This window comes from Dermacentor variabilis, chromosome 2, assembly GCF_050947875.1.
Source record: "Dermacentor variabilis isolate Ectoservices chromosome 2, ASM5094787v1, whole genome shotgun sequence".
NCBI lineage: Eukaryota > Metazoa > Arthropoda > Arachnida > Ixodida > Ixodidae > Dermacentor > Dermacentor variabilis.
Window position 1 is genome coordinate 95,388,279 of NC_134569.1, and position 23,951 is coordinate 95,412,229.

At 47.1% G+C, this 23,951-nt stretch overlaps 1 protein-coding gene and 1 non-coding gene across 2 annotated transcripts in view; one reads left to right on the forward strand and one right to left on the reverse strand.

Annotated features, from left to right (window-relative positions):
- The window catches only part of LOC142572330 (chondroitin sulfate proteoglycan 4-like), a 168,034-nt gene that overhangs the window by 78,728 nt on the left and 65,355 nt on the right, over positions 1 to 23,951 (forward strand). The window lies entirely within an intron of this gene.
- On the reverse strand, positions 10,887 to 10,959 carry TRNAT-CGU (transfer RNA threonine (anticodon CGU)). The gene has a single exon. It is a non-coding gene; the product is annotated as a tRNA-Thr (tRNA).

Genomic DNA, 23,951 nt, shown 5'->3' on the forward strand with positions numbered 1-23,951 from the left:
GCACATTATGATTGTATATCTGAGACACTGCGCAGAACGGTACCCCGTAACAGATCGAAAACATATCTTTCGTAGCATTCCCATTTCAGTGAGCTGCGTACCCGGATTGGTTTTTCAGCGAATTAACTCAGCCTAACTTTCGGCGTTTCTGACCCGGAGTGGTAAGGTCTGTGCAGGAACTAGTGTTGCGCAGCGTAAGAAAAATAAAGGAAGGAGAGAAAAAAAGTACAGCGCTTTGCCAGCTCTTACAATGTAGGACAGAAGACAACGGGAAGTGTTCTTTCTTTCCATTCGCTTTCCTACTGATTCTTCATGTAATACGTTTCTAATTCCATCGTCTCATTTGTATTCGCAAGAAACTGCACTTTATTTTGTTTTGCTCCTCGCCTTAATCACCGTTATTTTGATTGCTCGTCCTTTCATCAGCGACGCTGATGATCGCCTGGCGTGCTACAAGACATGTGTCGAAACAGGAAGAGTGGTAGAGGGACCGTCAAAGACATGTAGTTTGTGTGGTGTGGTGACCTTCTTTCTTTCTTTCTTTCTTTCTTTCTTTCTTTCTTTCTTTCTTTCTTTCTTTCTTTCTTTCTTTCTCTGTTGTTTGTTTTTCAACTTGCTATTTATGGTCGCTAGTGTGCTTATCAAGCAAGCAGTGTGACCTCGTCTTCTAACAAATATTTGCATGACCTGAAGTGGTTTGAGCGCGATCAGTTTAACCGCAAACACACACGATAACTGATTACTCTTGGGGTATGGGAGGCGCTGATTTTGCATTCTCTTGAGAGTGATGGTGCAGCTAGGAAGAGTAGAAAAAGGGATAAAATCCCTCATAAAGAAAATGACCTGTATTTGTGATGTGTATTTCGATCTCTGTAGCTGGATCCATGAGTTTGCCTGTGGCGACAGATAAAATGTGAGCCGTCTGATTATTTCCACCGTCGAAGTAACTGTCAGTTCTGAGGACCATTGGAAGACCCAGAAAACAAAACGCCGGCCGCTTGTAGGCGTCCTCGAGGCAACAGAAACAAAGGAAGAAGAAAGGCTCGGCTCTCGTTTTCGCCTACAATCTGTCTGTCAGCCTTCGTCCCGCGCTCAAACGAAAAAAAAATAAATGCACACAGAACCTCGCTTCGCTAGCTTCCCTTCTTGTGAGTGACGGATGTATCACAGTAGGGGAAAAAAGCAAGGGGGAAAAGGGAAGTGGGGAGGGGGGCGAGGGAGGGGTGTATAACACCAAGTCGGACGTGTCTCTGGCACTTGTTTGCTCGCGCATCGCATGTGACACCCGTCGACAGCTCGCAATGCGCACTTTTTTCTTCCTTGGTGTTCTCTCGCTTATTTTGCGTTGTTTTTTTTATTTGCTTCGTCCTCGCTTCCTTGAGTTCGCTTTCTTTGCGCATCTGCACCGAGTTCGATCCGCGGTATCGATGCGGAGAAGGATAGTCTTGGCTGAAACGGGGTTCCGTTCGCTCACGCCATTGGCACTTGGGCTCAAACACGTCGCCCCATTGTGCATGGCCCATTTCCCACCCTTCCTTTCGCGCAGTCTTCACGCCACTCGGGGCTGGGTTGTTCGCTTGTCTCACAGCGCTCGCAGTTAAAGGGACTTTTTTGGGGCGTTCGTGAGTCGTAGCTGCAGCGGCGTTCCCAAAACCCGATGAGGCCACCGTGAAAAAGCAAACTTCTACAGATACTTTTTTTTTCCTCTCGAGTCGTGGCTTCTAGGCCGTTTGTGAGTACATTTGACGGTGACATACCTCGTGGCTTTCGTTGGAAGGCGTGTATCGAGTCACCCCCAACTCCGTGTATAAATTGTTTTGGTTGGCTTCGCAAGCCACCGTACACGCCTAGATTGGAAGTATCCTCAGACCGCAGCGGCGTGAAAACGAAGGTAGTGTTCGCAACAGGAAATTGGTTTTTGACAGTACGTATATATATATATATATTCTCTTTCCTTCTTTTTTCTTTTTTTTTTTCAGTGAACGTCCGGCAGGCTTACTATATATATGTCACATATACGCAGCGTATAATTGTATTTGCTAATTCAAAGCGTGATGCGAGTAAGATATTCACTGCATAGAGATGACAATCTATGGGTTCTCGGTACAAAATGGACATGCAATCAACTGGCCGCATGCGAACGGCCTGTGGGATATAGATAGTCAATTTAAATAATTTATACTTGTTATATACAAACTGCACAAAAATATTTACCGTTGCTTGTAACAGGTTTAAAGGACTTGAGCTTTTAGCTTCATTGCTTTGTTTAAGCTTTTTCGAAACAATATAATTTCTTGGCTGGCGTCGTTCGATAAAGCACTTGGACAAAAACATTTGCTTTACCTGATTAATTCCGGAACCATGAAAGAATCAAATCACCATCCACTGCCCGTTATGTAAAGCTTAACCTGTTTAATCAACCATTGTCTACTAGATATTTCTAAAATATATATGAGACAATTAATTTAGAGTAATTGAACACAAATTTTCTGATGACTCTCCGTTACATACTGCAGGCCAAAAGTGGGTTGGTGTATTGTAACGATTCCTTTCGCTCCATTTCATTTCTTTCTTACCAACCACCCTTCACGACTGGGTGATCTCTATGGTAACATGAGCGCAACGTGCTCGAACAGTTGACGAAGCGCAAAAATAATTGAAATGGAATCGTTGCATCATCCCGACCTTGTTTCAATAATTGCGGGGTGCCAAGGTGGATCATTCCTTAAAAACAATAATAAAATAGTTTTCTTAATTTGCCGGCCATATTAGCTCGATAATGCCTATAGACCTAGTTTTTACCGCGCTTCACGGACTTGGCGAAGCAACTGGAGCGCACGGAGATAAGAGACGGGTCCGCAGGCCAGTGTATATAAAGCCAGAAGCTGGTCGCTGCTCTGTGAGCCTCGAGTGCGTGCGTTCGCGTATGGTGCCTATAGTTCGCGTGCCCCTCGAGGGCAGCCGCCGGTATTCGAGAAAACATCGGCGCGGTAGAGTAGGACCGTACAGCGGAGTCGCAGAAGAATCTCGCTGATGAGGCCGCGCTGCTGCTGTCGCCTCCAGCGCATCGCGGTCGCACAGTCCGTGAGCGCGCAGAGAGCCTGCGAAGCGTCTCCAGCACGAAACTCTGGCCACGCGCGCGGCGAGTGCGAGGCTGCGATTTGAGGCCGCTTGTGTGTGGGTGTATGTGCGAGAGAAAGGGTTCCCCTCCCTCCCTCTTGGCCTCTCCTTTACCGAGAGTTCCTCGTCGGCACTCGCCATCAATCGATCGGTCCCTCTGAAAGAGATGGAAAACGGCGAGGGAGCTCTAGAGGGTTGAGGCGGAGCATGAGAGTAAGAATGAGGAAGGAGGGGAAGATGCGGAGGAGAAAACGAGGAGCAGCAGCGGGAAAGGAGGACGAGAGGAAGAGAATCACGATTGGAGGAGAAAGAAGGAGAGGGTCGGCTGAACTTTCTCGCTTCCGCTGCTGCCTTCGTCAGGTGCCTCGCACAAACACGGCGAGAAGACTACGAACATAGACAAGGGAAAAAAGAAAACACTCGTGTGCTCTAGTTCAAAGCCCGAGCTACCTACAACACCCACACCCGGCTCCCCTTCACCTCCCCCCCCCCTTCCACCCCCAAGCTCTCTTCTTTCCGCGCTCTGCGCTACTCCGGGCTGCTTCGTCACTTGTGTGGCTTCCTCAAGTGCTCACTACGCTGCTCTCGCCTGGCCAGCCCGACAGCAATCCTGTGCATTCCAGGCGCCGAGTGCGGCTAAAAGCGTACTTTATAACATTGCAAAACTGCAGGCGCCTTTCAAGAGGGGTGCTTCGGAGAGCGTTCCGACGAAGGATGTCGTTTTAGGAGGGACAGACGCAGGGTTGCGTAGAAGCAGGGAGACTTAACGTATTGGGACGGCGCACCACCAGTCACGAGGGATTTCAGCATGGTCATTTCTGGCGGCGCGTTTCCATGCCCGACCGACGACACTTGGTCGAAGCTCCTCACCGCTGCTGTATTTGCGGAACTTTTGTCTGTGCGTGTGTGTGCGTGTATGCGTGCGTGCGTGCCTGCGCGCGTTCGTGTGTGTGTGTGTGTGTGTGTGTGTGTGTGTGTGTGTGTGTGTGTGTGTGTGTGTGTGTGTGTGTGTGTGTGTGTGTGTGTGTGTGTGTGTGTGTGTGTGTGTGTGTGTGTGTGTGTGTGTGTGTGTGTGTGTGTGTGTGTGTGTGTGTGTAATGTTGGTGAGCCAATATTTCGCGCTGCTTGCCGTTATTTTCGTCATTAAGCCCCACCGCCTCAGTGGGTCATATACGATGAATCTACTGAACTCCGAAATAATATTTCGTTCAAAACGTAAGCAAGCGTAGACAAGTAGCACATACCACTCGAACTTTCCATGGCGTGCATACTGCGAATCCGTGCAGCCTTCATCAATCCAACAGTTACTGAATATCGGTCCCATCATTACCTGAAGGCCGGAACGAAAGCTGCTAAATGGATCAGAAGAAAAAAAAGTAGGGAGAAAGACAGGGAGGATTGAAATAATCATCAACGGTTCACCGAGCTTAAGAATCGTACTCCGGCTCAATGCAATTGCGCATGCTAGAGCACGCACCGTATATACGGAGCCATAGGTCGTGACGCAGCGTCCAATAAACACTTGCGTGCCGTCACGGCTGCATCGCAAAGAGGCATTAGTCAAGCGCAAGCGCGCGACGCCTCGCCTAAGTGAGAGCGCTGGGAAAGCGAGCCGCCGCCATGTCGTCGACGCTTGAAAGGAACCAGCCAACCGAGGGGCGAAACGCTCGACGACGCGGTGCTGTAGAGCAGAGCTCATCAAGCACACGCGGACGCCGTAAACAGCGCGTGTTCGCGCACACGGCGTGTCCCTCTTTCACTTGCGCGCTTCCGCGCGATAAACAACGCTGCTCGAGAGAAATGTTTGAAATGTTTGCGATCATGTCTCCCGCTGAGAGAGAGAGAGAGTGCCACTCGCGTCAGAGACGCCTCCCGTGCCACGCGCTTATTACACGTCTGCGCACGCCGAGTTCAACGCGGAGTGTTATCAGAACTTTCCGCTAAGTTCTTGGTCCGGGTGGCGCAAGCCATGGCACAATGTTTTCGAAATACCTGAATGATGCACTCAGTCGCTAAATGTGTCCCCTTGTTATTGACCTAAACTGGCTGAGGACCGCGCTGTCCTGCGAGTCGCCCTTCCCCGGGTAACCCGAGCGCGAGTAAGAGCTTTACTTCGTGTTCCGATCTCTTACCGGAACATGTAAGTTGAGAAAGAAAAGGAAGGCAGTGTAGTTTCACCTGGATATTGCTGGCCAGGAGTTCTAGGCCGTGGCCTGCCCGCAAATTTCGTGGCAGTTTCTTTTCGGAGTATGCCTTTCGGTCTGCTTTTGCTAACACGGACAGCGCGAAACTACCATTCAGGGATAGAATTCACAAAGGTTTTCGTTCCTAAGTGCTTTTTTCGCCATTGGCCAGTCATGTTATCTAACAATAAGTCCATCATTGCTGCAATTTTTTCTTGCGAACAATGGTAGCCTAAGTGGTTTTGTGTGAACTCAGGCCCTTGTCCCCATGTCACTGCCACTATCCTGACTACATGGCATACCTCCTATCATCGCATCGGTTTTCACTCTGGAATGAAGGCTTTGATCTATCCGACGAACTTCCGTATGCGGCACTGCGCCTCAACAACTGTACATCTCGCTCGCTCGTAAACTCGGAGAACTCTATCACATTGCGATGAAGTCAAGTCCATGCCAGACGGAGAGAGAGAGAGAGAGAGAGAGAGACAGAGAGAGATGCTGAGATGCTGAGATGTAGATGTTTGCCCGGCTGACGACCTTAAATGCTACTCCGGTCGTGTGGCATGAGAAATATCACACACGCAGTTATCACGCAAACGCCAGAGCGGCGTAAACATTCACGAATATGTAAGCACACAGTAAATCTATACACAAAGTCTCGTTAAATCCTGTAGCTCTCAAGAACCGCAAAAGCGCCTGCGCAGCGCGCAAAGCACAGGAGGTGTGTTCCCACATGCCGAATTTGTACGGCAGTTCTAAGCTGAAATCGTGGCGCAAATGTCTGTCTGACAACCAACGACTGTATACTGTCTTATAAAAGAGAGAGAGAAAGAGAAATGAAGAAAAGGTAGAGAGTTTAACTAGGAAGAGCTCGGTTGGTTACTCTGCATGGGGGAGCCCTTTCGGAACACTACATGTCGAACGCATCGACAAGTCTGTCGAGTGAATTTCGCACTTAATGTTGTTCATGTTGTTCGCGTCGAGCCTGATGCTGCACAGGCGTGGATACTCTGTCCAACTGAGGACTCATGGCATGTGCAACTCACATGACGGTTAAATTTTAAGAATGGATTTGTACTGAAGGTTGACGTCACAGCAAAGAGATCACTGCGAACTTCAGGCGACACTTACATGGGGCTTGGAGTTCATACCGATACTTACATACCTTGAGACGGTATAAAAGAACGGAGTGCGTCACCATGACTAAGCGGGAACTAGGTTGGGAACCTTGCGACGAAGAAAATGGAGGTTGAGGCGTTTTTTTTTTTAAGTGTTCAACAATAGAACTGTCATCTTTAAGTAAATCTAACTGAAGGAACCGTTCTACATTGCTATGCGTGATGATCATATCCCCTTAAAATTGTTGGCGATTTCGGGGTAAATGCGAGGGAAATGCGTCAGCAATACGTCGCACCTCATTTAGGTCCCACACTCTTAATTTATACCGCGTTCACCACACAGCAACGTGTTGTTCAGGCGCTCACTCTACGCACGTCAGTGCACTATATACACAGGGCGATCACTTTTGTCTTTCACTTAATTTTTAATGATAGCCTACGGCAGATAGCATAATTCTTGTCCTTAAGCTAGATTATTCGGAGAGGTGGACATTGCCTGCGCGAGAACTCGAAACAACTATTGAACTAATTAACAAAATTTCACTCATTATCTTCTGAATAAATTAGCTTACGGCGCATATTGCAATTTATGAATGATGGCCGGTAAGATTCCAAGGCGTATCCACTTGGAATGAATTTGCAGAATGACACCAGTTTATAGATATACGCCATCAAACTCGCTGTAAAAAATGCACTGTAGTTCCACTTAATTTTTTAACAAAACGCTCTTTTATGGATTGAAGCACAAAAGTAACTGGAACGCCCATATATGTCGTTCCACACTTTGGGAAATAAATTGTCTAAACTGGTGTGATCCTGGAAATTCACTTCAAATGAATACGTCCTGCAATACGGTTACAATTCGTAAATTGCAATATGGGCTGTAAAGTTATAATTAGAAACTCAATTAGTTGTATATATGTGTTTTGTTTTATCGTGCTAGTAAAGTCCGCCTCTTTGAATAATCCAGATCAAGGACAAGAATTATGCTATCTACCGCAGGCGAGTCCCAAAAATTCCATAAAACTTAAACAATATCACTCCGTATATAGACCACCGTCAGTTGCACTATATATATATATATATATATATATATATATATATATATATATATATATATATATATATATATATATATATATATATATATATATATACAGGTGTCCCAACTATCATGTACCAAGATTTTAAAATATGCAAATGCCACGTAGCTGGATGGAACCAAGGTAATGTTGTTTGCCGTCGCTTGGAGATCGCAGGATCAAGCCTGCGTCGTATACCTTGACGATATTCTAGTCGTGGGCACAGCAGCCGAAGAACATCTGCGGTACCTAGACGTTTTGCTGAGAGGCTGTATGATTCTGACTTCAGACTAAACCGCGAGAAATGTCAATTTGGACTGTCTTCTATCTGTTACTTTGGTTACAACGTTTTCGAGCATGGCGTCCAACTGCTCACCGGGAGAGTAGAAGCAGTGGCGAACATATCCGACACCCACATGCGTGAGACAACTCCAGCCGTTTCTCGGGATCGCTTCTTACTTACGAAAGCTTGTTTCAAATTTCGCATGAACGACAGCTCCCTTAACAGACCTCCTTAAGAAAGGAGCAGTTTTTCGATGGGGCCAGCGCCAGTAAAAAGCGTTTCGAACCTTGAAACACCAGCTGACACACTGCCCGGCGTTGAGTGATTTCAATGAAGAATGGACAACAGAGGTTCATACCGACGCCAGCCGGGTTGGCCTTGAGGCCGAGCTAGAGCAGCGCGACTGGAACGGAACACATCGTCGCTTACGCTCGCCGAAAACTATCAGACACGGAGCGTCATTACCACTCTAATAATTTCGAGTGTCTAGCGGTGGCCTACAGTCTCAGCGACAAGCTTACATATCAGTTCGGACGCAAGTTCACGATCGTGACAGATAATTCAGCGATCGCCTGGATGTTTTCGAAGCAGTACCTGAAGCACAAATTCGCACAGTGGGTCATTCACCTTCGAAAGAACACCTAAGACGTGCGACACCTCACCGGTACTCTAAACCACGTCGATGATGCCCTTTCCCGAAACCCAGGCGTCGATGGCTCGCAGAGAAAGGAAGATGGCTCGATATTTGTTTTCGAGCAAGACATCTGCAATGCCCAACGTGATGACAGATACCTGGTTGAAATGATCGCTTCGCTGACGGTCACACCGATTAGCTTCAAGTTTGTTATGCGGGAGAACACTCTATCCCGTCGCTGCTGGCAAAGGAATCGGCGAGACGAATAACATCTCCTGATCCTTCCGGCCCTTTTGTGCTCCCAGATATTACGCGCTATCCATGACACACCGAAAGGAGGACACGTCAGCTTTGAGCCCCGCTTAGGAAGGCTTAAAAACGAAGGAAGGCTCAGAAAGGAAGGCCAAGAATAGATAAGAGTGTTCGCTCATACGTGGCGACCTGCGAGATGTGCCAGGAGTACAACCAATTAACAAGGTGCCAGCCTGGTCTCCTCACGCGAATTACAGTGTCAGAGATCGTTTTCGATACCGTTGGTATCGACCACATTGGCCAACTCCCTACCACAGCAGCTGGCAACCGGTACATTCTAGTTGCAGTACACTACCTGTCTAAATTCGTGGATGTCACTGCCACGCCTTCTCTCGCCACCAGCTTCGTCGTCAGTTTCCTGCAGCAGCGATTCGAATGAAGGCATGGTCCACCAAGACAGCTTATTTCATATAGGGCAACCAGTTTCCGAAGCCGCGAGTTCCGGACCTATCTCTGGGGGAATCAATGTAAGCAAAGCTCTGTGTGCTGTTGCTTTGATTGACGCTAATTGTTGTTCTGTTTGTCGCTTCTGGCCGTGGTGTTCACGACGCTCGTCGTCTTTGATGGCCGCCCCGTGTCGTTGACTTGCCTCACGTCTTCGAGCCGGCATACGTTCGCACTCTGCACCACGGTTCGCTGCGTAGCGAAGACACCCCTGTTCCGAGCGACGCTTCTTTCTTGCTTGGGTGTCCTCGACGCTGAGTTCACGCTTTGGACTCATTTTTCCGGCACTTCTTTGCGTGTATCCTTCTGGATACGTGGCGAGCACGCTGTTGAGACACAAGCTGCAAGCGATCTCTTCTGGCTATGGGCTATTGTAATGTTTACACTATCACAACCCAGCACGCGACCTCCACAGCTCAGCAGCTGCATTTTTGTCTCATAGGGAAGCAAGCACAGCAAGCGCCATACGCGCAAACTGTGAAACACTCATGGTTCATGGTTATATTGCGCTCAGTTTTACAAACACGATATTAAGGAAGGACAGGACGTCCGTCCACGTCCTGTCCTTCCTTAACATCGTGTTTGTAAAACTGAGCGCAATATAACCATGAACGTTCACCAACTAGCCCCCTTCATTGCTTTACTAACTGTGAAACACTGCCGCGGCAGCGCAGGCCGGGGTGCGCGAAGACGAGCGCCATCTGGAGGAGTTGCAACAAACCCAGCGGCACGCACGGCAAGCCACCAACACAGCAGCAGCGCCCGAAAAGTCGGGAGAAGAGGCAAAGAAAGCTTCGCTTTAAAACAACAAACAGGGTCAAGCTAACTCGGACCAATACCTACAAACAGCCGCGTATGCCGCCAACACTTCATTTCAGAGTTCTGCTCGGACGACGTCATGCACAATTGGGCACGGACAACTGCCGAAATTGATAGGATCACGCAACGTAGACACCCCCGTAAATACTGAACACTCCGTGGCAAGAATGACGTTGTTCAGCGATACACGAGCCAGAGAGCTGCCCGCGCACAACAGGTGCAGAAGCTTAGAACGACAGAAAGCTGAGCTAGTTGGTAAGGATTCATTATGCAGAAAAGAGGTGAGGCCTGCAGACAGGGCACAAGAGTAGAGAAGTGGACAACACGAACGCCGAGGTGCAGAAGCGCTATTAAGATCGACGTCATGGTCCTGCGCCGACGTACGAAGTCGGAGACGAGGTGCGAGGAAAGCGGCCGGCGCAGAGGCGCAGTCAGATATTAAGTGGAAAATATGAGGGACCTTTCGCGATCACGGAACGGCTGGGCCCGAATACTTGGCGTGTGAGCTGTACAAGGTATGAAAGCGGCTCAGACAGACTCAGAAAATAACAAATTTGTTGTGCACTTGTACTGCCTGAAGAAAAAAAGAAAGGGTTCTCCGGCGGTACTGACATAGCTGTGCATGCTCCGCTTCATCTAAGCAAGCACAGTGTGGCCGAGTGTGGGGAAGCTGAAGAGGAGAAGGAGGAAGAAAGCTGTCGTTCTGGCAGACGGCCGATTTTCTGTTTCCTTAACACACACACACACACACACACATATATATATATATATATATATATATATATATATATATATATATATATATATATATATATATATATATATATATATATGCGCGCGCGTGTGTGTGTGTTAAACTTAATAGAAATGAAAGTGAACGGAAAAACAACTTGCCGCAGGTGGGGAACGATCCCACGTCTTCGCATTACGCGTGCGTTGCTCTAACCAATTGAGCTACCGCGGCGCTGTTTCCCCATTCACTTTCTTGGGTATCGGGTCCCTCGGTTAAACCCCTTTCTTCTCGTTCTCACATAACGAGGGTCTCGAATCCGGCAACATTGATGCCTTCAGGTAGCATGTGCGTGTTTATTGACCAGTTGCCTTCACCCAGAAAGATCGCGTACTCGTGACGCCTACGGCAGAAAGGATGTTCGACATCCACATCAAGGTTCGGGAGTGGTGGCGCTGGCTAACACTGCCAAGGTAAGTTCTAGTATTAACACATAAATAACCAAGAAAGTGGATGGGGAAGCGGTGCCGCGGTAGCTCAATTGGTTAGAGCATCGAACGCGTAATGCGAAGACGTTTCCATTAATTTATCGTTTCTTTAATTCATTTAGTAAGCCCGAGTAATTTCCCCTATGTTGTCCTTGATGTCAGTGTTTGTGGGCTTCTTATGTTATGATGAATAAAAATTGGGTCCCTCGGTTAAGCCCGATCTTATTATATATATATATATATATGTGTGTGTGCGTGTGTGTGTGTGTGTGTGTGTGTGTGTGTGTGTGTGTGTGTGTGTGTGTGTGTGTGTGTGTGTGTGTGTGTGTGTGTGTGTGTGTGTGTGTGTGTGTGTGTGTGTGTGTGTGTGTGTGTGTGTGTGTGTGTGTGTGTGTGTGTGTGTGTGTGTGTGTGTGTGTGTGTGTGTGTGTGTGTGGACGCTGTGGACGCTGGACTGAACAGTTTCCTTCAAGGCGTGCTTCAAAAGAGTCCAGGAGAACCGCTAGGTCGAGCTCAAGCTGACGGCAAGTGGAATCCGAATCGGCAGCGTCAGTGTTTTAAGATATCGTACGATAACTTGAAGCCTGAGATGGCGGCGACGGCCGCGTAGTCGTGGCATCGCTCGCTGAAAGGGCGTGGTCCAGTTGAGTGTCCGATGACGGTGCCGGCCTAGATTGCCGCACCGATGCGAGCGAAGGCGTCATACTCGGGGACGTCTTGGTCTGGTTTAACATGACCGCTGCCACCAAATATAATGGGAGTCCGGCGCCTTCAACAAGTTCCAAGCCGTACATGCCACACCCAAATCTCAGCAGGTTCAAAAAACCAACTAATCCCATGACCCACTACTACTCAATCATTTAGCTTGCCCCTGTCTTCCTCTTCTTTCATTTTGCGGCTTTCTTCGTTACTGTTGCAATCTATATTTGCAGGGTGTCCCATGCTGCTTGAGCGAAACATTTAAAATGTGCACATGCCACGTAACTGGACCGAATCATGGTAATGTTATTTGCCGTCGCTTGGAGATACTCGGATCAGTTCTTTCATTTAGCCTAATTATGTAATTAGTCTTAATTAATTAATTGATTTCGCAAATATTATGATTAGGTGAAAAATGTCAATGAGATAATTATAGAGCAACATGCAAACTCCCCGATACAACTTTCTGTTGCTCAATACGTGCTACATAAAGGTGTTTTTTCGAGCGTGAAGGAAGCCCGCGAATACACGCAAACTGCCTCCAGCGGCCAGTCACGCGGCAATTTTGCGTGTATTCGCGGGCTTCTCTCACGCTCGAAAAAACACTTTTAAGTAGCACGTATTGAGCAACATGGGCTCACAGTTCACAGTGAATCACAATACATGGGCTTCTGCGGGAGGGAAATCGACAGCCCCATGTCTCTCCACTAGAATAAAGCTCGATTACTTCCAAGTTTCATTGAGCTAATTAACTGGGAAGTAGGCTCAGTCGCAAATTACAAACAAACGTGTCTTATTTCGTGCACTTCTTTGACTGCGCCCCGCTAAACGCATATCGTCGCTCGCGTCGAGGCTCGGCCACCTGCGTCCTATGCGCGCTGTTACCACCAGTGGGCGTTGTGTATTGTACTACTAGAATGTGAATACGTCTACCCAGCGGTCGATTTAGGCACCACTGGCCTCCTTGAAGCCCTTGGGTTCAGCGGGAGCAGTGGTAAAGCAAACAGGTCCGCAATAGACATTAGTAAGAGGCGATTGGAGGATTGGTGGAAGAAAAGTAGGGAAACGACAAAAGACGGAGACGTACAAAAAAAATTACCGACGATTACGTTACTTCCTAATGCGAAATTTGAGCGCAGCAAATAAGCTGTTTCACCTTTTGGATAGATTGAGGCAAAGAAATCGAGCAACACATGTATGCGCTATCACAGAATTTTTTTTTATTTTTCACACGTATTCCTTTAACAAAGACTCCACTAACAGTTCTTGACAGTCATGAAGGAAGCTTTGTGGTCGGAGAAATATACTGATATATGTTCGACTTGGTACACCAATGCTTGATTCTCAAAGACGAGATCTATACAAGTGCCTCGCGAGGTTGTCACAGCCGTGGGGGAAGCAGAGGCTAAGCGCCGCCGCCGAGAAGACCCTGCCGTTCGCGCCGCCGAAGCGGAGGCTCATTGCCGCCGTCGAGAGCAACCAGCAGTAAGCAAGGCTGAAGCAGAAGCTCATCGCCGCCGCCGAGAAGACCCTGCAGTTCGCGCCGCCGAAGCGGAGGCTCATCGCCGCCGTCGAGAGCAACCAGCAGTAAGCGGAAGCGGAGGGGGGCGGCGTGTACACCCAGCGGCAAACGATGGGGGCAGAAGCGCGCGCAGCAAGCGGACAACACGATAAAGGGAGGAGGGAAGAGATAGCAGCGACTGACTGATGCCTTTGACTGATACTCTTTCTGCATGGCGGCGACGGTGTTCTATGCAGTCACGTTATCTTGACTCTCTAGCGGCGTCAGCGGCATCCAGCGGTATCAGTCGGTCGCTGCTAGCGCCGACGACGACGCGAAACCCAGGAACGGACGCCAAAGAGCTGCGCTCTAAAACACAGTTCGCAATAGGGGATCAGAAAATTTGGACGTGGTAGTTCATAGTGTTTTTTTTTTCTTTTTTCATTGGTTAACCTAGGTAGGATATTAGGCAGCATAGTAGCAGGAGCTTGGTGGCACAACTCACCGCCCCGTTCCAAAGGGGACGCTCATAACATCCATCCATCCATCCATACTACTACTACTACTACTACTACTACTACCACTACTACTACTACTACTACTACTACTACTACTAATAATAATAATAATAATAATAATAATAATAATAATAATAGATAGATAGATAGATAGATAGATAGATAGATAGATAGATAGATAGATAGATAGATAGATAGATAGATAGATAGATAGATAGATAGATGCGTCGATTGGGGTAAAACACACCACAGCTTCGCTGGTCGTCCTTCTTTGCAGAGTTGAAGGGCTGATATTTTTTTGTTTTTTGTCTGTGTACATTGCTTTGGTCTCGTTCAGGGAACTGCTCCACTGCGCATTGGATATCTCCACAGAAATAGAGTGGCAGAAGGAGGAAGAGAGTTAGGGATATATCCAACGCACGTGCAACTGACAGCGATGCGCACAATTCATCCTGCGCAACGCGTTTATCGCAGTGCAATGTCTATCTTCATCCACTATCAGTGTTACAAAGTTATTGCGATGCAAATATTTTTATGTTTGTGGACTACATCTCTGACAAGCTATGCGGGAAGCCAAACGCCCAGTGTGAGACGAAGGAATGACGACGCCGCAACGACCACGACCGCATGACAACGGCGGCATGACCAAGACGGCATCACTATGACTTTATGAAGACGACGGCATGATGACGACGAAATCACGACGACCACGTGATTAAGACGGAGTGAATACGAGGTGCCTGACGACAGTGAAACGACGACCACGGAATGATGGTGATGTACGCCGGTCTGCTGGTGCTTGCCTTCGGAGCAGGTACGTAGCTTCGTATACACATCCGGAAATATACCGGAAAGAGAACGGCAATGAACGCCAATCACCGGAGGCAAGGCAAGCGTCGCTTTAATGCGGTTGCGAAGAATCGATTGGAACGCAATTTAAAGCGACGACCACTGCGAACGTGGCGTCCAGAGGGCACGGGAGCCCGGGAGTGCGGCCCGCTATACCTCGCTTTCTACACCGCGAGAGTTTCCACTCCTAAATCACCGGAAGTCCGCGAGCGCGGCGAGCGGCATTCATTACCGGGCTGGATCAGTTGCCTTAGCAGTTGTCTGAACCTGCAGGCACCGAACTTTGCACGCGCTAAAGGGCCTGCGGCCCGTGTTGTCTCACACGTTCAGGGCGCGCTCCAGATTCGACGTTAATTTTCCTAACGTGCGGAGTTGTTTCGGCCGCTTCAGCAGCAGCAGAAGCCTGGTTACGCCCACAGCAGGGCAAAGGCCTCTCCCATACTTCTCCAACAACCCCGGTCATGTACTAATTGTGGCCATGTCGTCCCTGCAAACTTCTTAATCTCATCCGCCCATCTAACTTTCTGCCGCCCCTTGCTACGCTTCCCTTCCCTTGGAATCCAGTCCGTAACCCTTAATGACCATCGGTTATCTTCCCTCCTCATTACATGTCCTGCCCATGCCCCATTTCTTTTTCTTGATTTCAACTAAGATGTCATTAACTCGCATTTGTTCCCTCACCCAATCTGCTCTTTTCTTATCCCTTAACGTTACACCCATCATTCTTCTTTCCATAGCTCGTTGCGTCGTCCTCAATTTAAATAGAACCCTTTTCGTAAGCCTCCAGGTTTCTGCCCCGTAGGTGAGTACTGGTAAGACACAGCTATTATACACTTTTCTCTTGAGGGATAATGGCAACCTGCTGTTCATGATCTGAGAAGGCCTGCCAAACGCACCCCGCTTACTATCCTGCAAAGCTCCCGTATACGCCAGCAGGCTAGGACATTCTTTTAATGCAGCGTGCACTTTCAGAGATTCATGTAGGAGCTAAAAATCATTTAATGAGCCACTAATTCAGTTATTAGTGAGGCGGTGTTTTATTTATTTATTTATTTATTTATTTATTTATTTATTTATTTATTTATTTATTTATTTATTCCAGTAGGTATAGTGCACTTAGGTGTAGTTGCGGAAGTCCTAGGTATAATCAATATTTGGGGTTTTACGTGCCAAGTCCTAGGTATAGATCATTGCTCTATATTTAGAAAGCACTCGAAATCGTATCCCGGAGCATGAAATGTTCGAATACACGCGTTTAGGCATTCGCGTCATATTGCAAATTTAAAGCGAAGCTTTCTTTGCGAACCCTGCTGGGACTTTGCTCATCGCGGCTACTGCTGTCCTGCTGAATGGAACAAGTGCTCGCGTGCCGGTTATTCATTAGGCCACAGGTGCAGGAATGAAACGGGCGAATGACAGCTCAACCTTGCCACTGTCTTTCGCTTCTGTACTTAACTCTGCATACACCTCTCCTCACAATCTTTCCCTCGACCAACATCGCATTCGCCCTCGTGACGTCATTGCGTCGACGTCTCACAGTGTCCATTCGCGTGAACTGCTGTGTGTCCGCCTTTGTTAATAATATACCCAGCAACAAGAACTGCTAGAATCTGCTCTTACGAACAATTCTATCGTAATTGCGCCTCTTGTGAACAGTTGCTCAAATGCCACTTCACGTGGCGTCCGGTTCCGGTAATGTCTGGTTCCGGTAACTCCGCTATTTCAAACAAGTGCTATAGGTACAGAAAATCAGTGGACTAGAATGCCGCTAAATGTGATACGAATAAGGGACGTACGAATTCCGCTAGCGCACTGGATTTGCCATTATTATTGCGATAGTAATTATGTGGACACTTCAGGCGCATTTCTTCCGTTGCCGTCGGCGTCAGCGTCGCCGTGAGGTTCCGTATAAAGTCAAAGGGCGACAAAATCGTCGCCCCGCGCCATATTCTGTATGTGCGAGTGAAAGCGTGCGAGGGTGAGCCGCGTCTCAATGCAGCAAACGCAATGGTGCGAACAGCAGCACGGAGGTCAATTCGCTCGCTACTGCTGCCGGGTTTCCTCACTGCAGCATTTCGACGGCGAGTTTTCGCGGTCATCGAGTGAGATGTGTTCACGTTTGCTCGTGCGCGCGTGACACCATACTTGTTAATTTATTTAGTATGCCTATGTTTATAGTTTATACGACCGATAAAACTAATATCCTTACTCCGTATAACTGTCCACCAATTTGCTATCGCAATCGATGCTTCGCCTTTCGGGCGAAATTGCTAGTTTTTTAACCTGAGCTTGAAACGCAGTATAGTGGACTCCCTAGAGTCAGTTACCGCTAATAACGGGGTCATAAAAGACATTTCGCACTTTAAAGGATAGGGTTGACACTGGGTCGTGCAAACGGGCAGGCGCTCCCTTAAGGGACACTACCGAAGGTGTTGGAAACGGGTACCCATTCAGTCTCGCTTACACCGGAGATACAGAGAATGTCATAGGACATCATAGACAGTGCAAAAGAAAAAAAATGGGGGGGGGGTTATGAAAGGTGAGAGAAAAAGAAGCAAAGAGTGAACGTTACAATTCAGGGCAGCCAATCGGAGATACCCTCTGGGTAACTTCCCTGTCATTGGTTTCCGTATCTATCTCTTCCACTCTCTCACACTCGCTCTCTCTTAGGAGGCACCGCACTTATCAGAAAAGAGAAGTACGGACGATGCAACCAAGCCTAGCTCTCTGCTTGTTCCTATATTATATTGCTTTCGCGCCAAATAGACACATAGCAATGGACTCCCCCTCCCCCCCCCAATCTTAGCAATACTATTTCCTAAATTTCCAGGTAGGGCTCAGAACGATGCCTCAGGCTTACTCCTCGCTCTCAACTACTGCGTCAGTTTTTGCAAATCGTGGAGCCACTCACCGTCTCAACAGGCAGGGGTTCACTGCGCAGTCATCAGCGCAAAATGGGCGCGCCGACCAACGCCTGGCCAAATGCAATGGCCAAAGATGCACGTGACTCGATATGGCTGCCAAGCGATTAGTGCTTTAGGAAGGCTCCGGGAGAATCAGTCTCGATTCAGCTTGACGTTCTAAAACAGCGCCTAACGACGAGGACCACCGTTTACAATAACAGAATCGGTTGAGCGCGTCAGCGACTGAGACTATAAGGAAAGTGTGCAAGTGAACTCAGTTCTATTATTGGCGCTAGCGTTGATGAGGCTTGCCTAATTCTGACAGCGCGCAATTCAGCCGCCTAGTGGCCGCCCAAGCTACTAAAGCACTAATCAACATGCCTGATGAGTTTTCTTAATTTATTTCACGCCACCGCGAGCGTCATTCCTGCGTTCATTTTTGAGCGCGCAATTGGGATCCGAAAAAAAGTAATAATGACAAAGAAAAGAGAAATAAGAAGAACAAAAAACGCTGGTTATTACACACTGCGATCAAATATCGTAAAAAGCCCGCTGCCGCCAACGTGTTTTTCTCCTTATTTTAAATTGCTTTTGTTTTTAATTCTGTGATTCTTAAGCGAAATAGATGCATATACATCTACAAAAAGACCCTCGACAGTGCTTCATTAAACATGCCCAGCGGACAAAGCGTATAAATTGGAAGCGCCAGTAGAAACGTTCTCGTTTACTTACTTTTTTCCGTAACGCCTAACCAATCATTCTTCAATTCGGTGAGGTCTTATAACGAGGACGCATGTACGGCCTTTGCCAAAGAGCCAACCAAGAAAAAAATATTTTAGTGCGTCCGTGGGAAAGACGGGGTCTGGCACAAAAACGAGCCGCGGTTCTGTTACTTGTCGTTAGCTAAAGAATGCGATAAGGGGGTGGGGGGGGGGGGGAGACTACTCCGTGATTTCTATAGGGCCAGTAAAATAAAAAAAAGAATATTGCTATATTTATCGTTTCTCGTTAGCAAAAAAAAATGCAATTCTTAGGAAGGACACGTTTAAGATCTTCTATTCCTTAAGTATTTTTAGGTGACTGACGAACAAAACCAGGGCTCGCGGTATTCACAAAAACCTCTTACGCTAGAAATGTTCGTAACAAAAAATTCCAGCCAATCGTGATGCTGAACATGTTATTAGCGAAGGGGGCCGACCAATGGCAATGACGACTTAAGAAGGTAACTCTTTGTGAATTTTTCATCAACAACATGTGGATGGACTCCAGGTTCTCGTTTAGATAATTAGAGAGCTTTATAGACTGGTTAAACGAGGACGCTTAAACAGCGAGGGAACTGATTTAATAATGAACAATGGGAAGTTTGTTAGTGCTGAGAGTTTCCGCAAATTCCACAGAAGAGTCTCTGAACATCGGATTGAACTATACACTCCGCTTAAGTTCTTCTGTCGCTCTATCCGTATTCGTAAACTATTCAATGCTCTTTGTAGAGGTCCCCAAGTGATAAAGGGCAGCCTGCCTTACATCTGCGAAAAATTAACTTCTTTTGTTCTATTTTCAGACTTCTTACCATTCTTCCTACATCCCATTTCTAAAGAGAGTCGCCATTTATGTTGTTAGTCCCTTCCAATTGCTCCTGTCAGAACCCACTACTGTTAAAGCTTTTTTTTTTAGTATTTAAACCTCCTTTGACAGTGTCTGTACACCTCTTCTTATTCCAACTTAGTTTCTATCTTCCAAACTAGTTAACGTCGCTCCCATCTCGCCTTAACCATGTCAATAGAGCCGTTGCTACAGTGACTGCAAATATGCAGATCCCTCGCATTCCTCGTACCTGGTTGCTTTGAAAGCGACCTTCTTTTGCCACTCCGCGCACCCGTCTCAGCGTCAATGCTTCAGCCACTTGCATAGCCAGTAATGTATGAACAAAACAGAAACGTATAGGGACGCAAAGGTAACTAACTATATGTTGGTCATGGTATGGTATGGCATGAAGAACTTTATTTAGGTCCTGAGGGATCAGTCATGGAGCGTATCACAGTTCATTCTTTCAAGCGAAGGAGCACGGCTGTGGTTGAAGTGTGCTTTTCTGAAGACGGCGCCTCCGAACAGCGAGAATCGTCACGTACTCCTTTGACGAACGCGCGTAGTCCCGGATCCTGTCCGACACGACACTCGGGCAACAAACGGACCTCCTCAAGCAGTCTATATTGTCCCGAACCTTCAGAAGCACTCTTGCGGTTTTAATAAACCGCGGAGCAGCTGGCTCTTGGAAAGCGCGTCCGTCCGGGTTGGCTCGCGAGCAGGGAAGGCGCGCGATCTTTGTTCTTTTGGACTCGACCCAATCTTGCCCTCGACCCACTACCTACCCGTGGCGTTATGTGCGTTTGTTTGATTCCCACCCTTTCGTAACCGCGGCTGCTGGCTAGGTGCTTCTCCTGTCCGGCCGACTAGCTCACACTTCATCATCATCATCATCAGCCTGGCTACGCCCACTGCAGGGAAAAGGCCTCTCCCATACTTCTCCAACTACCCCGGTCATGTGCTAATTGTGGCCATGTTGTCCCTGCAAACTTCTTAATCTCATCCTCCCACCTAACTTTCTGCCGCCCCCTGATACGCTTCCCTTCTCTTGGAATCCAGTCTGTAATCCTTAATGGCCATCGGTTATCTTCCCTCCTCATTACATGTCCTGCCCATGCCCCATTTCTTTTTCTTGATTTCAACTAAGATGTCATTACCTCGCGTTTGTTCCCTCACCCAATCTGTTCTTTTCTTATCCCTTAACGTTACACCTATCATTTTTCTTTCCATAGCTCGTGGCCTCAATTTAAGCAGAACACTTTTCGTAAGCCTCCAGGTTTCTGCGTCATACGTGAGTACTGCTAATAATAATAATATTTGGGGTTTTACGTGCCAAAACCCCTTTCTGATTATGAGGCACGCCGTAGTGGAGGACTCCGGAAATTTTGACCACCTGGGGTTCTTTAACGTGCACTTAAATCTAAGCACACGGGTGTTTTCGCATTCCGCCCCCATCGAAATGCGGTCGCCGTGGCCGGGATTCGATCCCGCGACCTCGTGCTCAGCAGCCCAACACCATAGCCACTGAGCAACCACGGCGGGTATGAGTACTGGTAAGACACAGCTGTTATGCACTTTTCTCTTGAGGGATAATGGCAACCCGCTGTTCATGGTCTGAGAATGCCTGCCAAACGCACCCCAGCCCAATCTTATTCTTCTGATTATTTCAGTCTCATGATCCAGATCCGCGGTCACTACCTGGCCTAAGTAGATGTATTCCCTTACCACTTCCAGTGCCTCGCTACCTATCGTAAACTGTTGTTCTGTTCCGAGACTGCACTTAACGTTGTTTTATTTATTTATTATTATTATTATTATTATTATTATTATTATTACTACTACTACTATTACTACTACTACTACTACTACTACTACTACCACTACTACTACTACTGCTTCTACTACTACTACTACTACTACTACTACTACTACTACTACTACTACTACTACTACTTTCCCAATGCTGTTATCGAACCTCGATCCCTACCCCCAGCACAGCATGAGCCCAACGCTCGACACATTATAGGCCACCATTGCTCTTTTTTTTTGTGTGCCTGGAAATAACATTTGATATGTCGAGCGAACAATATTTACTTAGCATTTAGACTCATCCACGCGAAAGAACTAATACGCTATGCTACACGGTTCAATCTAAGTTCTAAAATGGGGCAGACATGCATACGAGCGTCCAGAAACGAAAGCCACATCAGGAACTGAATTAAAGGTCTCGACCGCGCTACGTACTTGAGCAGCCTCTTCCCGAAGGACAGATGTGTCGAGCGAAGTGGCCCTGCGTGTCTGTCGATCATGCGGATCCTCCATAATGAACAAAGTCTCAGTAACATAAGCAAATCACATGGTGTATTGTTGTCCTTTTTTTTTTCTTTTTCGAACGGGAGAAACGGGATACCGTAAGACGTGATAGGAAGTTCTTTTTTTGGTGGTTGGCCGCAAGATGTTTTTCTTCTCACTTTCCTTTTGTTTTTGCCACGAAAAGCGTTGCAAGAGAATTGCCGTTATGAAGCTATCTGAAAAGAAATTTTTGACACTGTTTTACTTTTTAAAGCCAGATTCACTCTAGAATAGTTGTTTAGCGGGGATCGAACCTCCCTGAATCTTTCACTTGTGCATAAGCTTTTCCATGAAATGATTTATAATTAGCCGAATTTATCTCAATTTGGTCAAGATTCAATTCAGAATAGAGCTGCCAGGTTTATCTCACGTAACCACACCTACAATTCAGGCATCTCACAAATAAAACTCGATATTTCACTTCAACCACAAAGCACGCGACGTGGTTTTGCGCTCATATTATTATCTCACAAGTACGTTCATGCGGATAGCAAATATTCTTTAAGGCTTCAAGTCGCACCTTTCACATCTCGAAGATTATATAACCACATCAGATTCACACGCATCTACGGGAACACACATGCATTCAATTGGCCGGTGCTTCCTCGTGCCATTCGATTGTGGAACGCTCTTCCTGATTTCATCGTGTCCGAACCTATTCCCGATAAATTCCGCCAGCTTATCAGTTCATATTCTACCACCTAACTTCAATAAAGTGCATGATGCTTTCTCTTGTTTTTCCAGTTATGTGCTTCTTGTTTATGAGCTCATCATTTCGCTTATTATTTTTGTTTTTAGTATTGTTTAGTATTTGTACTGGAGTGGCTACTTTCTTTTTCATTGTTTATAGAAGGGACTGTATCTTTTGTCCTTTTCTAATATGTACATTACGGACCCTGTTACATTGTACAATGATTTAATGCTTGTATAAGATGTTTATACATTTTTCCACGGTCTAATATTAATGTATGTCTATTATGTTTTGTTATTTGCCCTATATACTCTTCTAATACTACTGTAATGCCCCCCCCCCCCCCTTACCCAATGCCTCATACGAGGCCTGTAAGGATATTTTTAAATAAATAAAATAAAAAACATGTACGTAGAATGTGCATATCGCCAGCAACAAGAAAGAAAGATAAAATTAAGCTGCACATTTCTACATTGCCAGTAAAAACATGTCTTCATGAAAGATATGTGTATGTGCCCTGGAACACAAATTGCATACTTCACAGCTAACCTCAGGCGACAGAACCCTGTTTTATTCTTGGTTTCTTTGTCGTGACGCATTTTATTTTTGGAACATTAGGCCGCAATCGCGCGCCTAATTTTATCGTACAAACGCCAATTGCCTCTTTGAAGATGATCGCCGCGTGTGGATGATGATGATAACGACGAGAGAGAGAGAGAGAAGTTTATTGAGCCGAGCTCGACATCTTCTTAGACGCCGTCGATGGAAGTGGTTCCCTCTTCAGGGGACCCATATGCTTCCCTAGCCGCCTGGCACCCGGAGATCAGGACGAGCTGGTCTACTAGGGCGGCTAAGGTCTCCCATCGCTCGGTAAGGGTGGATGAGGGATGGGGTAGGTTTGGATGGGAGGTAAGAGGGGGCGGGGGGGGGATTGCCTTGACGACGATGACGACAGCGACGACGACGACGATGATGATGATGATGATGATGATGATTGCCATATTATGGCGCATACCAGAAATGTGAGATTGGCCAAGAAGCGGTTGGCATGTATAAAATAAATTCGACGAAATAAAGAAGTGTGGCAATACAAGAGTTGTCACATCGCCTGGCATGGTTGCCAGAGCGCACATACTCGCGCGCCAGTTTGTTTACGCCAGAGACGCAGGAATATGAAAAGGGCAAACTTATAGCATTTCATTAGCCGCTTCACGAAAGTTTCCCTACGCGTAGATTCCAAAGTGCGAGTTGGATCTTCATTTTTTTTCCCCTTCTTATGGAGTTGTCCTTTTGCGGAGAAAGTATTCACACTGTCCATTTAGACAGCAGTTCTCGAGTGTTCCACTTCCTTTTGCTCATGGTGGTCAAGAGACTTGCGAAAGGTCTGCTCGCACTGACTCGATTGACAGTATAGATGAAAAAGAAAGTATCAGGTATTGTAGTGCCACAGTTTTTTTTTTCACGGACATTCCATCGGTTCGATTGCAAAGCGCTTCCGGGCATTCTTTGGACTGCCTAAATGAATTTGTAAGAGGCGCTGCTGTCTCGTCCTCTTTCAACAGAGACGCGGCGCCGGCGGCCCCGAGGTAACGACGCCGCTATTGCGCCCCGTCCATTTTGCGCCTTTTCTGGAGACGTGCG